The sequence below is a fragment of the Sphaerodactylus townsendi genome, linkage group LG02 (assembly GCF_021028975.2).
Source record: "Sphaerodactylus townsendi isolate TG3544 linkage group LG02, MPM_Stown_v2.3, whole genome shotgun sequence".
Taxonomy (NCBI): Eukaryota; Metazoa; Chordata; class Lepidosauria; order Squamata; family Sphaerodactylidae; genus Sphaerodactylus; species Sphaerodactylus townsendi.
The window spans coordinates 109265952-109278512 of NC_059426.1; the positions used below are offsets into that span (position 1 = coordinate 109265952).

Genomic DNA, 12561 nt, shown 5'->3' on the forward strand with positions numbered 1-12561 from the left:
AGAGCAGAGCTGAAATTGTAGAAGCTCTAACTGATTTAACTTTGTGGTCCTACCAACTTATTAGTGAGAAGAGAAATCTTAGCCTGTCTGCTGGAGGTGGCTTAGGTATAAACTGTTTCCTTCCCAATCTTTGAATGTTTTGTTAACATGGCTGCTATCAATACTGAGCAGCACATACAAGCACATGTAATGTTGGCTTACACAAGCCTGGAAGTTCAATTTATATTGCCCCTGGAGCAGTGATGCTCATTCAGTGACTTGGAAGTCATGTGTGGCTCCTTGATATGCTATCTGTGACTTCCTATGTTTCAGGAAAGAGGGCACAGTCATTGCCAAGTAGGGCTTGTAATTAGTGTGTGATTCCCACCTTGAAACAGTCATTGTTGGAAGGATTAGAGGATGGGTAAGGCAAGGCCTTCCTGAGGATGGATAAGGCCTTCCTGAGTTAAAGGCCTCATTTCAGGGATGGAAACACGAGGGTATAGTCTTTCAAATGTGAAATCTCCTTTCATGAAAAACAAGTCTGAGTATAGCTCCATGAGCCCTTATATCCCAGTTAGAAGGTAGAAAGAATGTTGCAAAGAAGGGAATCAGGACTAGGCTTGGCAACTCGGGTAAAACAAATCCCAACGGCCTCATGAAGCTGCTGCAAGGCTGGAGCGGCCAGGTGAGGAAGGGCCGGTGAGGGAGGAGTGGAGGGATGCCCAGAGGATTTCGTGAGGAGGGAGGCAAAGCAGTCTTAAGCCCCTCCACAGTCAAGCTGTGGGCAAAAAGGTTGCTGCCTTCCAGACAGCGGGGGCAAGGACAGGCAGCTCACCAACTGGGCAAGGGAAGGGGGGGTCAGCAGAGGGCCCCACCTCTGGGGCTGAGGCGGTGCTTCACTACAAATAGTTATATCTTATTATTGTATGTGTGTGCCTTGCAGGGGATACAGTAGTCATTTGGCTCTTTTGGTTGCTGGTAATTATGAATGTTGTTTTCAGTGATCTGTAGAGTGAGTACCACTCCCCTAGCATGGTGGATTTCTAGCATGGTCTGCTGGACTGGGTGTTGTACTTTTGCAGTGGTAACTTCAACGGCCACCATTCCTCTGTCATGCCTGCAAACCATAGATTCATGCAAAATTTTAGGAGCAAAAACTAATACAACATGGCGACACAATCCATAAAACCCACAACAGTCCGTTTATTCTGGCCATGAAAGACTTTGACAATAAATCACCATTCCACTCTCTATCCATTAGACATTCCATCAAGTGCAACTGATAGACACCTGATATTCTGTATTTGTATTACATGACTTTGCTTGTATTACAACCTGGATTGTATGTATGCTAGTCCTCTGAGGCTGAAGAAAGTTCATTTTTGGCACCACTATACTGCTGTAAAAAATTAAATGGATGTATTGTATTTTATATGACCAATGCATATTAATGTAATGAGTGAATGATAAATGCTTTAAAATATTGGTTTATAAAAGCAAAGGTTATCATGAAAGCTTAACCAAAAAATAACAGGAAGACTTATCATGAACTCTTAACAGGTTCTGAAATGTTATGACCTTTACTTTCATGTACAATTGCAAAACATCTGCCCCCACAGCTTAAGAGCTTGCAAGCCTTGCTACTCAAGTATTAGGCTTCATGAAACATTGAGAGTCAAGAATACTCTTGCATCCCAGCCAATATTTTCCTCCTTGGGGGAAAAGCAGGCTGTGTGTACTTGTGAAGTGTTAGACAGTGCAATTTTAAGCAGAATCACACTGTCATGGGTCAGCCTGCTGAGACCTCCTCAGACAAAGAGGAAATTGAGAGTCAGTCTGAGAACAGAGGAACAGACACAAGTAGAAATCAGTCTTAGAACAGAGAAACAGCTGCAGGCAGAAGAGGTCTCACTGTGTCTGTGGTCTTCCAGCTCAAGGACTCCAGCTGTGCCTGAAACCCACCAACAATTAGCTTCACTAGAGAGCTTGCTAAAGTGTATGGAGCAAAGGCAATGACAGTGCTGACGGGAAATGCAAGAAAGACTACAGAGGACCCTGATGCAATCTCAGTGTAAATCATTCCCTGTCAGTAACAATGAGACAAAGATAAAGCTGACATGTGCCATGTGACTTGGAATGTCAGAATACCCTAATTAGCAACAGGAGACTCTTCTGTCCTAGTTAGATAAGCCAGCAATTAGACTTGGCTGTTGTGGGAGCAAATACACCATGTACTTCGATTGGCTTTTGGACTCTAGAAATTCTGACTTCTTGGACTGACTAACTGTCAAGGCAAAAGGGCCTTACTTTAGTTGTAGTGTCCCCAAGCTTGAATCAGCACTCACAACATAAAAAAGTTAGTGGAAGTTTTATTTGAATAGATTGCAGAGTAAAACACAGGATTTAAAACAGCAAGGTAAACTGAGGACCACAGCAAGACAACTTAGGACACAGAAAATAACAAAGCTTAACTTTCTACATACCACAGTCAGGGACGTAGGTATAGATTTTTTATGGGGGGGCTTGGGGGTGGGGCCACACCCCCACCCGCCCTTGGGCATGGCCACGCCTCCCCAAGCCCCGCCCCTGGCCTAGTGCTTATAAAAGCAGCTCTCCGAGGTCGGGGATGGCAGACTCCCCTGCCCTGCCCTGCCCCTCCCCTCTGGGCAGAGGCATAGAGGGAAAATGGAGCCTGGTGCAAAATCTGAGTTTTGTGCCTGAGACACAGCCGCTGTGATGCACTGGAATACACCCCCAACCAGCATCATGTTCAAATGGTGTTTCCCAAACCTGAGCAGAGCCCAAATTCTCCTTTTAAATCCACCTTAAAGGGAGAATCTGGGGTCCCTAGTTAAACAACATTGAAAGTGATGCTGTTTTGGGGTGGATTATCCCCCACCCTGAAACATCATTACTTTCAATGTGGCGTAGTGGGTAAGAGCAGGTGCATTCTAAAATCTGGAGGAACTGGATTTGGTTCCCTGCTCTAGCACTTGAGGTGTAAAGGCTTATCTGGGGAATTCAGATTAGCCTGTGCACTCCCACACATGCCAGCTGGGTGACCTTGGGCTAGTCACAGCTTTTCGGAGCTCTCTCAGCCCCACCCACCTCACAGGGTGTTTGTTGTGAGGGGTGAAGGGCAAGGAGATTGTAAGCCCCTTTGAGTCTCCTGCAGGAGAGAAAGGCGGGATATAAATCCAAACTCTTCTTCTTCTTCTAAACTGAGGATCTCAGATTCTCTCTTTAAATTCATGCCAAAGGGGGTGGATTTAAAAAGAGAATCTGGGGAAATTTGGTAGGTGCCTGCTGTCAGGGGTGCAATGGTTAAGCTAGCACCAAACTTTCAGGGTATCTCTAGGAGTCTCTCCTAATGATACCACCCAGGTTTGGTGAAGCTTGGTTCAGGGGGTCCAAAGTTATGGACCCTCAAAAGTGTAGCCCCCATCTCCTATTAGCTCCCATTGGAAACAATGGGGATGGGGCACCCCCTTGGGGAGTCCATAGCTTTGGACTCCCTGGACCAAAATTCACAAAACCTGGGTTCTGTGAATAAGAAACTCTCCTAATAGTACATCCCAGGTTTGGTGAAGTTTGGTTCAGGATGTCCAAAGTTATGGACCCTCAAAGATGTAGCCTTCATCTTCTATTTGCTCCCATTGAAAACAATAAAGGATGGGGCACTCCGTTTGGGAGTCCATAGCTTTGGACCCCCTGGACCAAACTTCACAAAACCTGGGTGGTATCAATAAGAGACTCTTCTGATAATATATCCCAGGTTTGGTGAAGTTTGGTTCAGGGGGTATAAGGTTATGGACCCTCCAAGTGTAGCCCCCATCTTCTATTAGCTCTTATTGGAAACAATGGAGGATGGGGCACCCCCTTTGGGAGTCCATAACTTTGGACACCCTGGACCAACCCTCACCAAACTGGCAGGTATCATCAGGAGAATCCCCCAAACAATCCCTGAAAGTTTGGTGCTGCTAGCCCAAACAATGCGCCCCCTGCAGGCCAAAAACTAAAAAGCACTAAAATGTTTTAAAAACCCACAAACAGAGGGGCGGAGCTTCGGACATGAATGGGGGGGTTCAAACCCGAGAACCCCCCCTTACGTACATGCATGACCACAGCCAAATCTTAATAGGCAGAAGGCACTTTTGCTGTTTTAGAACATGTGCAGAGCTCAGGCAGTAATTTCATGTTACAGCGAATAGATTGGGGGGAATTAGAATGAGGGAAGTAACAATTTATCCTTTATGGTGGCTGTCGTGCCCCCACAGAGGCTTTTGTTGTTTCCCCATTAAGTTTCAGTTTCCCCATAGTTAGCATGGATTTAGTTCATTGTTAAGTCTTCTATTTTAGTTAGCCCCTGTCCCTTTAATACATTTCCCAATAGGCATTTTCCCTCTTTATTCAGAAATCCCCTGTTTTGGTTCTAGCCAGTCAGTCAGAGTGAGGTGCCAAGGGTAGCTGGAGACTGGAATATTTGTGATGTACATGGTGGTCCATAGAGCACAAGTTAAGGTCAACAGCACTTAGAATCAGACAAAGACTGAAGTAACTAAAAGAAAGCAAGACACAGTGGACTTTCTTGAAAGCAGCCAAGAGAAAACACAGTCTACAGCTTCAAATCTGCTCAAGACAAGCAAGTACTCTGGTTTAGACAGACCCAATGGAGGAGTTAGGGTCTTGATTCTCTTGAGCAATAAACTTATTGTTGAACTGTTGAACCTGGCCTGTGTCTCCCCCACTCTGTCTTAGCCAAGTGCAGGGCACCAAAAACAGATTCACTTGGGGGGCAGAAAAGTCATGAATAAGTCTTCCAGCCCCACACAGAAACAAAATAAAGCCATCCAGCTCCAGCCCAGTACAAGATACTGCCTCCCAGCACCAGTAAAGATACAGCAACCCAGCTCCCAACCATTTACTCCTAGTAGACCTGCCAGCTGTTTCCCTATTCAAAAGGCTCCTATAGATGAAAGAAGCCAGAGAAGTGTATGTAAGGGCAACTGTTTACTCCCAAGTAGACATGGAATGCTGTTTTCCCATTAAGAGGATCCCCTGGCTGGAAAGCAAGAAGAAAATCCCAGCAAATGTAATTGTTTACTCCCGAGTAGATCTGGACTGCTATTTTCTCCATTAAGAGGGTCCCCTGGCTGGAAAGAGTGAAAAGCTTGTGCAAGCGTACTTGCTTACTCCCAAGTAAACCCACAACGTTGCTTTGCTGATATAAAGGTTCCTTTGGTGGGAGGAAGCAAGGCGGGGAGTAGCAATTGAGGAAGAGGCTTGTGTGCTGCAGTCTGCAAAACTGAAACCAGCTTGCAACTTTTGCAAAAGTGAAACTAGCCTTGCTAAAGTGTAAGCGGCCATTTTAAGTGCAGAGACTTCTTTGAAGTACCGGTGGCCATTTTGTGTAACTATGATGATCTCTGAAATGTGGGACATTTGCTCTTTGCTATTTGTGGTATTTTCTTCAGCACAACTGTGTGCAATGTTCAAAAGTGAATGGTTTGCTCTTAAAGGCAGAGCCCTAGAGTAAAAAGCCAGGCTTGAACTCTGCCGGGCAACTAGAAGGAGAATAGATCCTATTGGCCTAAAGTAGCAGGCAATAAAGTTTCTGTTCTCTGTGGTATCAATAAGCACGCCCTAGAGCAAGCAGCAATTAAGGCTGGAAGTCTACCTAGCAACAGCAGCAGGACAATTCCTATTAGCCTAAAGTATCAGGCTGAAGAAGGTTTCTGTTCTCTGTGTTAGCAGTAAGTTTCCACTCTAGAGCAGCAATTAAAGCTTGAAGTCTGTCTAGCAACAGCAGCAGGACAATTAGTATTAGCCTAAATTAGCAGGCTGAAGAAGGTTTCTGTTCTCTGTGCTAGCAGTAAGTCTCCGCCCTAGAGCAAGCAAGCCTGAAGCTGCAAGGCTTGAAGTCTGCCTGGCAACAAAAGGAGAACTATTCCTATTTGCCAAAAGTACCTGGCTGGGAAATTTGTGATCTTTTGCACTAAAAGTAACTTTTTCCAAAGTTAAAAACAGATAAAGAAGAAAGTAAATTACCATTAAGATGACAAGTACTACATCACAAAGAAGCATTAGAGTTAAAAAGCCCTCTGAAAAGTTGGCTGCATATTTGCAGGACCAAGTGGATTCCTTGAAACCTAAATGTTCCAATATGTGGGAAGACCTTTTAACTACCAGTCAAGCAGGGTATGAGCAGCACGAAGAGATACTAAACTGTAAGGAAGTCTTACAGCAACAGTACCTTACATGGAAAACTCAGCTAACATGTGATTTCCCTTCTAGAGTGCATTAATACCCCAGAAGCCTTAACCATGAAGGCGGAGATGGCACAGCAGCAAAAAGAGAAAGAGAGTGTATTTGATAATATCATGTTTGATTTATCCAACAAAATACAGGAATGGCAAGCAGATCAGCAACCAGTGGTTCAGTCCATGCAGGAGGAAGACACCGAGGCATTTGCAGACTCCTCACCCCTCCTAAGAAGCATAGGAGGGGACTGTCACCTCATGTTCCACGAAAAGATATTAGTAAAGCATCAAGCAAGGTAAGCCACCATGCATCTGAAGTTAGAAAAAAATCCTCATACACTTCCAATAGAGCTAGAAGCACAAGGTCAGGCTCACATTATAGTCACGACTTTTGCCATTCTTAAAAGATGGCTATGGAATTGAAGCTCCTGGAAGCCAAAGCAGATGCGGCTGGAGCCATGAAACAAGCAGCCTTCCTGGGAAAAAGAGAAGAAATTATTAAAAGACAAGCCATGGCAAAGGCTGAACAAGAAGCCCAAGCCGCCAAGATGCAAGCTGACACAGCCAGAATGAAGGCTGAACAAGAGACCCAAGCCACCATAGTGAAGGCTGAACAAGATGCCCAAGAAGCCAGAAGGAAGGCAGCGCAGCTGAATTGTTGACATTAGAACAAAGAGCAAAGGCAGAAGAGCTTAAGGCAAGAGCTCAAGTTTTGGAACAAGGCCTTAAAGGCAGTCTATTCACCTTCAGTTTTGAAGAAGTAGAGGAAGAAGACCCCATAGTTAAGGTGACTTCCTATTTGAATACACAAACAACCAATCTTGAAGCCCCAGAGGAAGTTAAAAGTGCCAAACAACTTCCAGTTGTTCAAACAAAGTGCAAACAATCAGTAGCAGATGCCTGAAGTGCAGCAACCAGCTTCCTTTCAACCACAGTCTAGTGTGGTGACACCAGAAGTAACCAGTCAACAGGCAGATCTACTGAATAGTCTGCCTCAAGCCAATGAGAAGCAAGTTTGGCCAACAAGATAACACAGTGTGACATGGTCAACATACACTACTCCAGTTGCATCACATACTCTCAATCCTGCAGTTCCTAGACGGGGACCAGAATTACTTCAGATGACAGCTGTTCCTGCAGTATCATCAACTCCACAGTATGCTTTCACCCAGCCAGAGGTTCCAAATTGGTCAGGTGTCCTGAGTGCCACTTTCTCCAGAAATCCCAGAAAAGATTTAGCTGACAGAGGCATACAGAAGTTCTCTGACCAACCAGAAGATTACCTGTTGTGGGAAATCACATTCCAGAGAGTAATCAAAGAATTGAAGCTCACCGTAGAAGAAGAACTAACCTTGCTCATAGCTTGGTTAAAACCAACCTCTTCCACACAGATAAAGAGAGTCTACAGCACATGTGAGAAACCCTCATATGGCCTCAGACCGAGCATGGACTAGATTAGATGAGCAATGTGGAGCATCCACTCAGAGTTGCCAGGACTTGCATGCCTAGACCAGCATTTGACTCAGAGAGAGGTCATCGACAAGTTGCCCTTTCCACTGAAAGAGTCTTGGGGTAAAGAAGTCTTTACCTACAAAGAGAGTCATCAACAAAGACACCACCATACTCTCATCTTGTAAATTTCATAACCAGGATGGCTAAAGAAAGAAATGATCCTCAAACAGGATTTCCTTCTTTATAACAAAATGCCAGAGAAGAGAAGAAGATGCTTAAAGATCCTAAAAGAAAACCACAAGTTGTGGTCAAAAAGACAGAGACTAAAGTAAACTCAGATAAACAACTCACCAGAAAGCCATCAGAAGTGATGTCTCCAGTACACAAGCAGTATGATGTAAAGAACTGCAAAGAGTTCAAGGAAAAACCTTACGAAGAACGTCTATCATATGTGAAGGAGCAGATTCTCTGCTTCAAATGGTGTTCCTTCAAAAATCATATGGCTAAAGATTGCAAAGCAAAGTTAGAGTGTCAAGAATGTTCCAGTGAGAAACATTGCTCAGCACTACACCATCCTGCACATGCACAGTCACCTAAGAAAGAGCCTAAAAAGGCAGAACAAACTTCTGCAGAACCATCACAACACAAAGGTACCAAAGCTGCTTCAGCAACGTGCACGGCCCTGTGTGATGGAGCAAAGAAGATTTGCACCTGCCATCCAATTTGCCTTGCAGATCTTTATCCAGAAAACTCACCGAGTCAAGCCAAACATATGTATGTGGCGTTAGATTCACAAAGTGACATTTCATTAGCAACCCCAGAGTTTTTTGAACTGTTTCACATACAGTCCAAAGAAATAGAGTTTGTCATGACCACGTGCAGTGGAGACCAGGTCATGACAGGAAAGATAGCCTCGGAATTCATTCTGCAAGCCATTGATGGCACAAAGCAGTTTAAATTACCTACACTTATTGAGTGTCAGCACATCCCCAAGGATGACAGGCAAATTCCTACAAGGAGCATAGCGATGCACCATGTGCATTGTTAGCCTTGCCCTTGACACCCCAATATATATTATTTCAGAATATTTTCCTGTTAAACTACATTGGCAGAAGCCACCTCTCATATTTTTGTGTGTGTAGCAGTGTGTCCACTTAGAAGCAGGCCACAGGCAAAAGGTCTGTTTAGCGAGATTAAATCAATGAATGAGTTACTCCAGTGAATCTGGAAGCCTCATTAACTATGGACATGATCTTGATTACCACACCTCACTGAACTACTTTGACACAATAGACACTGAAAACCGTCTTGGTATTTGATGCTACATTTCACTACACCTTTTCAGAAAATGGGTCACTGGCCGAAGCAAATGATAAGAAGCTTCCTTGCCCATTTCTCTTCAACCTATTCTGAGTACACTTTTCCCTAAAACCAATCCAATCCCTTCCTAATCTGGATGCACCTCAGCCAAATTTTTTTTTTTTTTTGAATAACCTAAGTGGAGGCTCCAAAGAGTTACTCTGCATAAAGCCATTCTGTGCTTCCTGATTTAATCTAAGAGCAATTGACTCCATTGTCCCAGGTACTTAGAACAATAGATAGAGCTTTTGATTAGCTCAAGCCAGCAAGCCCAGCATGGGAAATTCCAGAGAATTTAGGAAAATGAAACTTAAACTTACTTGTTCCTGCCCCTACCCGTGCAAAATGGTATAAAAGTATTGTGCACCCTTTGCTCATTGCTAACTTGAACCTCTCTTGGTCTTGTTGGTGTGAGACACGAATTCGTCCTTTGCCTGGATTCAGATGCTGGTCATTTGAATCCTTGCCTTCTCCAAGACTTTCTTCAGCTGATTTAGGTAATGTATGACCCCCCGCTTCCCCAAATCCCATTCTATCTTTCCTTCCACCTATATCTTTTTTTTTCTCTCCTCTATCTATATATATACTTAGGAACTTGTGTATTGTGTATGTTGCCTTTAGCGTCTCACTGTGTGATTGCTTGCAAACAAAATTTATATCCAAATCCAATTTATATAAAAATATTTAAACTGCAATTTGGTCTCTTGTGAATTCTCTGCAGATACGTTTCAAGCTGTTTCTGGTACATAGTCTTAAAAGATCCCTACCCAGCCTGCCTCTCGCACATTTGCTCAAGAGCCGAAGTTATTTTCCCCATTGCTACTTTAAGATATTTGTGTGCTGTTACACTCTTAGCAGCTGGTGGAGATTCCTTAGAAATAAGTTCACAACCTTTTATACATATATATATATATATGTATATATATTGTATAGAATATTGTTACATTTGTTACATTCATTATGTTTATTCAAACTATACATTTTTCCTTTTTCTCCCCCCTACCCCCTTCTTTTCATTGGTTATTCAAGCAAGCAGCAGAAGGTTCATTCTTCTTATTCTCTTGTTCCATAGTTCTTCGTTAAATCTGGCTTCTTCCATCCATTTCTCATACAATGTCCATAAGAGCCCTTTGGGAATTGGGCGGTATAGAAATCCCATAAATAAATAAATAAATAAATTTCATAATATCTTCTAATTTCTCTTGCCATAGTGTATTTTTGCCAGTCTCTCAAAAATTTCTAGCTGTATTTGTTCCCAAATATATTCTAACCATTTTGAGACTGTCCATTTTTTGTTATCTTTCCAGCCCAACGCTAACACTGCATGTGCTGCTCTAATCATTATTTTATACATTGGTTCTAAAGTTCTATTTACTCTTATATCATCTATTATTTCCACTATTAATAAATCATTGTTTACATCCATTTTTACTTTTACTAACTGTTCTACATATTTCAAAATGTTTTCCCAAAACTTTTTTACCACTTTACATTCTATCCACATATGAATATAATATGCTCCCTGTTCTCCACAGTGCCAACATTTTGGGCTTAATCCCTTAATCATATAGGCTAGCTGTATTGGGGTTCTATACCATTTGAGTATCACCTTTCTTTCTAATTCCACATATTTTTCAATCTTTATCATCATCATGCTATCCATAATTCTTTCTATTTTTTCTACTTCCAAGAAATTTTCTTTCTCCCATTTTTAGCTTCCATCGGTTCTTAACATAAAATTCTTTATCCTCTACCATATACTTATACACTGATCCTATAACTTTCCCTTTTAATATTTCATGGAATCTTAACCATTGATTTATTATACAATCACCTTTTATTCTAGATTTCTTTAATCTTTCCCATAACCCCCTTATTACCAGCCAATTCTCTTTCCCTCCAAGTTCTATCAAGTTTTGTAATGACATAATTTCTCCTTCACAGACTAAATCAGACACTTTATATATACCTTTTTCCTTCAGGTTTCTTATAAATTTCCAACCTTCTTTTCCAGTCACGCTTGCCACCGAGGCACTATCCAGAATGCCAGGCATCCATTTACTTCTCCATTTTTCCCATATTTCCATATTCAATTTTCTTTGACCTATTACTCTATGTTTTACGTTTTTATAATCATTTGTAAAAATACCATAAATATCTATTCCTTCTTTTACTTCATTAAGTTCACAACCTGTGAAAGCTGGGTAACAGCATCTACAGCCCATAGTAGATGAGATACCAGAGCTCGATGTGAATGCCAAGATTTTCCTACTCATCGGTTCAGATTGTCCAGATTAGTTTGAAGTCAAAGAGCAAGTGAAAGGTCCTCCAGGAACACCGTTTGCCCAGAAGTTGGAACTAGGATGGACCAATCTGTTCGAACCGCAAGAGAATTCCTTCACACACACATACCTTTTGTATGAGCTTTATGACGAATGGTGTCCCACTCAGATGTCAGACTGTCCAAATCACACCCAGATATGCTACCAGAAAACAGAAAATTCAGCATCACCAGTGTATCAAACAGCAGCCCATGACAACCAGCCAGCTTTGTCTAAAGACAACAAACAGTTCTTATTCATTATGGAAAGGGAATGCATCCAAGACAAACAAGGCAATTGCACTGCACCCCTACCCTTTAAAGAACCAAGAAGCAAGTTGCCAAACAACCGTGTTATGGCATTGCAATGCCTGAAATTCTCCAGGAAAACATGGAGAGAAAGCCACAGTTAAAAAAAGATGTCGTGGAGTTCATCAATACCATGATAGAAAGGAACCATGCAGAGAAGGCTCTTGATATACCGTGTTTCCTTGAAAATAAGACAGGGTCTTATATTAATTTTTGCTCCCAAAGATGTGCTATGTCTTATTTTCAGGGGATGTCTTATTTTTCTGTGTTCTGTTCGTCCGGCATGCTTCCAAACAAAAACTTTGCTACGTCTTACTTTCGGGGATGCCTTATATTTCGCACTTCAGCAAAACCTCTACTACGTCTTATTTTCAGGGGATGTCTTATATTCGGGGAAACAGGGTAGAAGAACACCAAGAATGTTGGTATTTACCATTTTTTGGAGCCTACCATCCTCAGAAGCCACACCAAGTAAGAATAGTGTTTGATTCCAGTGCATTGTTTAGGGGAACATCCCTCTATAGAGTTTTGCTGACAGGACCAGATTCTGCCAGATCTTGAAAAGTCCAGAGGGGAAAACTGAAAATGAGCACTTGTTGCATTGGCACAAGTCAGCCTACCAAAGAGAGATGTGTTTATCTCGCCCAGCTCATGGATTCCCAACAGTTGAAGGGAACAGATTTTTAAGAGATCCTGAATATTGAACTTCAGTGAATCAAGCAGTTGATTTCTGCAATCAAGTTTGTTAATTATGATAGTTGATGTTTTGTATTAGTGATAGATAAGTAATTATTAGAAGTTAATAAAAGTAAAACTTCCATAAGAAGTTTTAGGTGCCACAGAGGCTTTTGTTGTTTCCCCATTAAGCTTCAGTTTCCT

General features: G+C 42.3%; 1 long non-coding RNA gene across 1 annotated transcript in view; it reads right to left on the bottom strand.

The window, feature by feature from the left end:
* LOC125427049 overlaps positions 1 to 11533 on the bottom strand; it is a 38725-nt gene extending 27192 nt beyond the window's left edge. Inside the window, exon 1 of the long non-coding RNA XR_007243630.1 lies at positions 11466 to 11533. This is a non-coding gene — a long non-coding RNA (uncharacterized LOC125427049). The remainder of the gene's footprint in view (positions 1 to 11465) is intronic.
* Positions 11534 to 12561: the final 1028 nt, after the last annotated feature.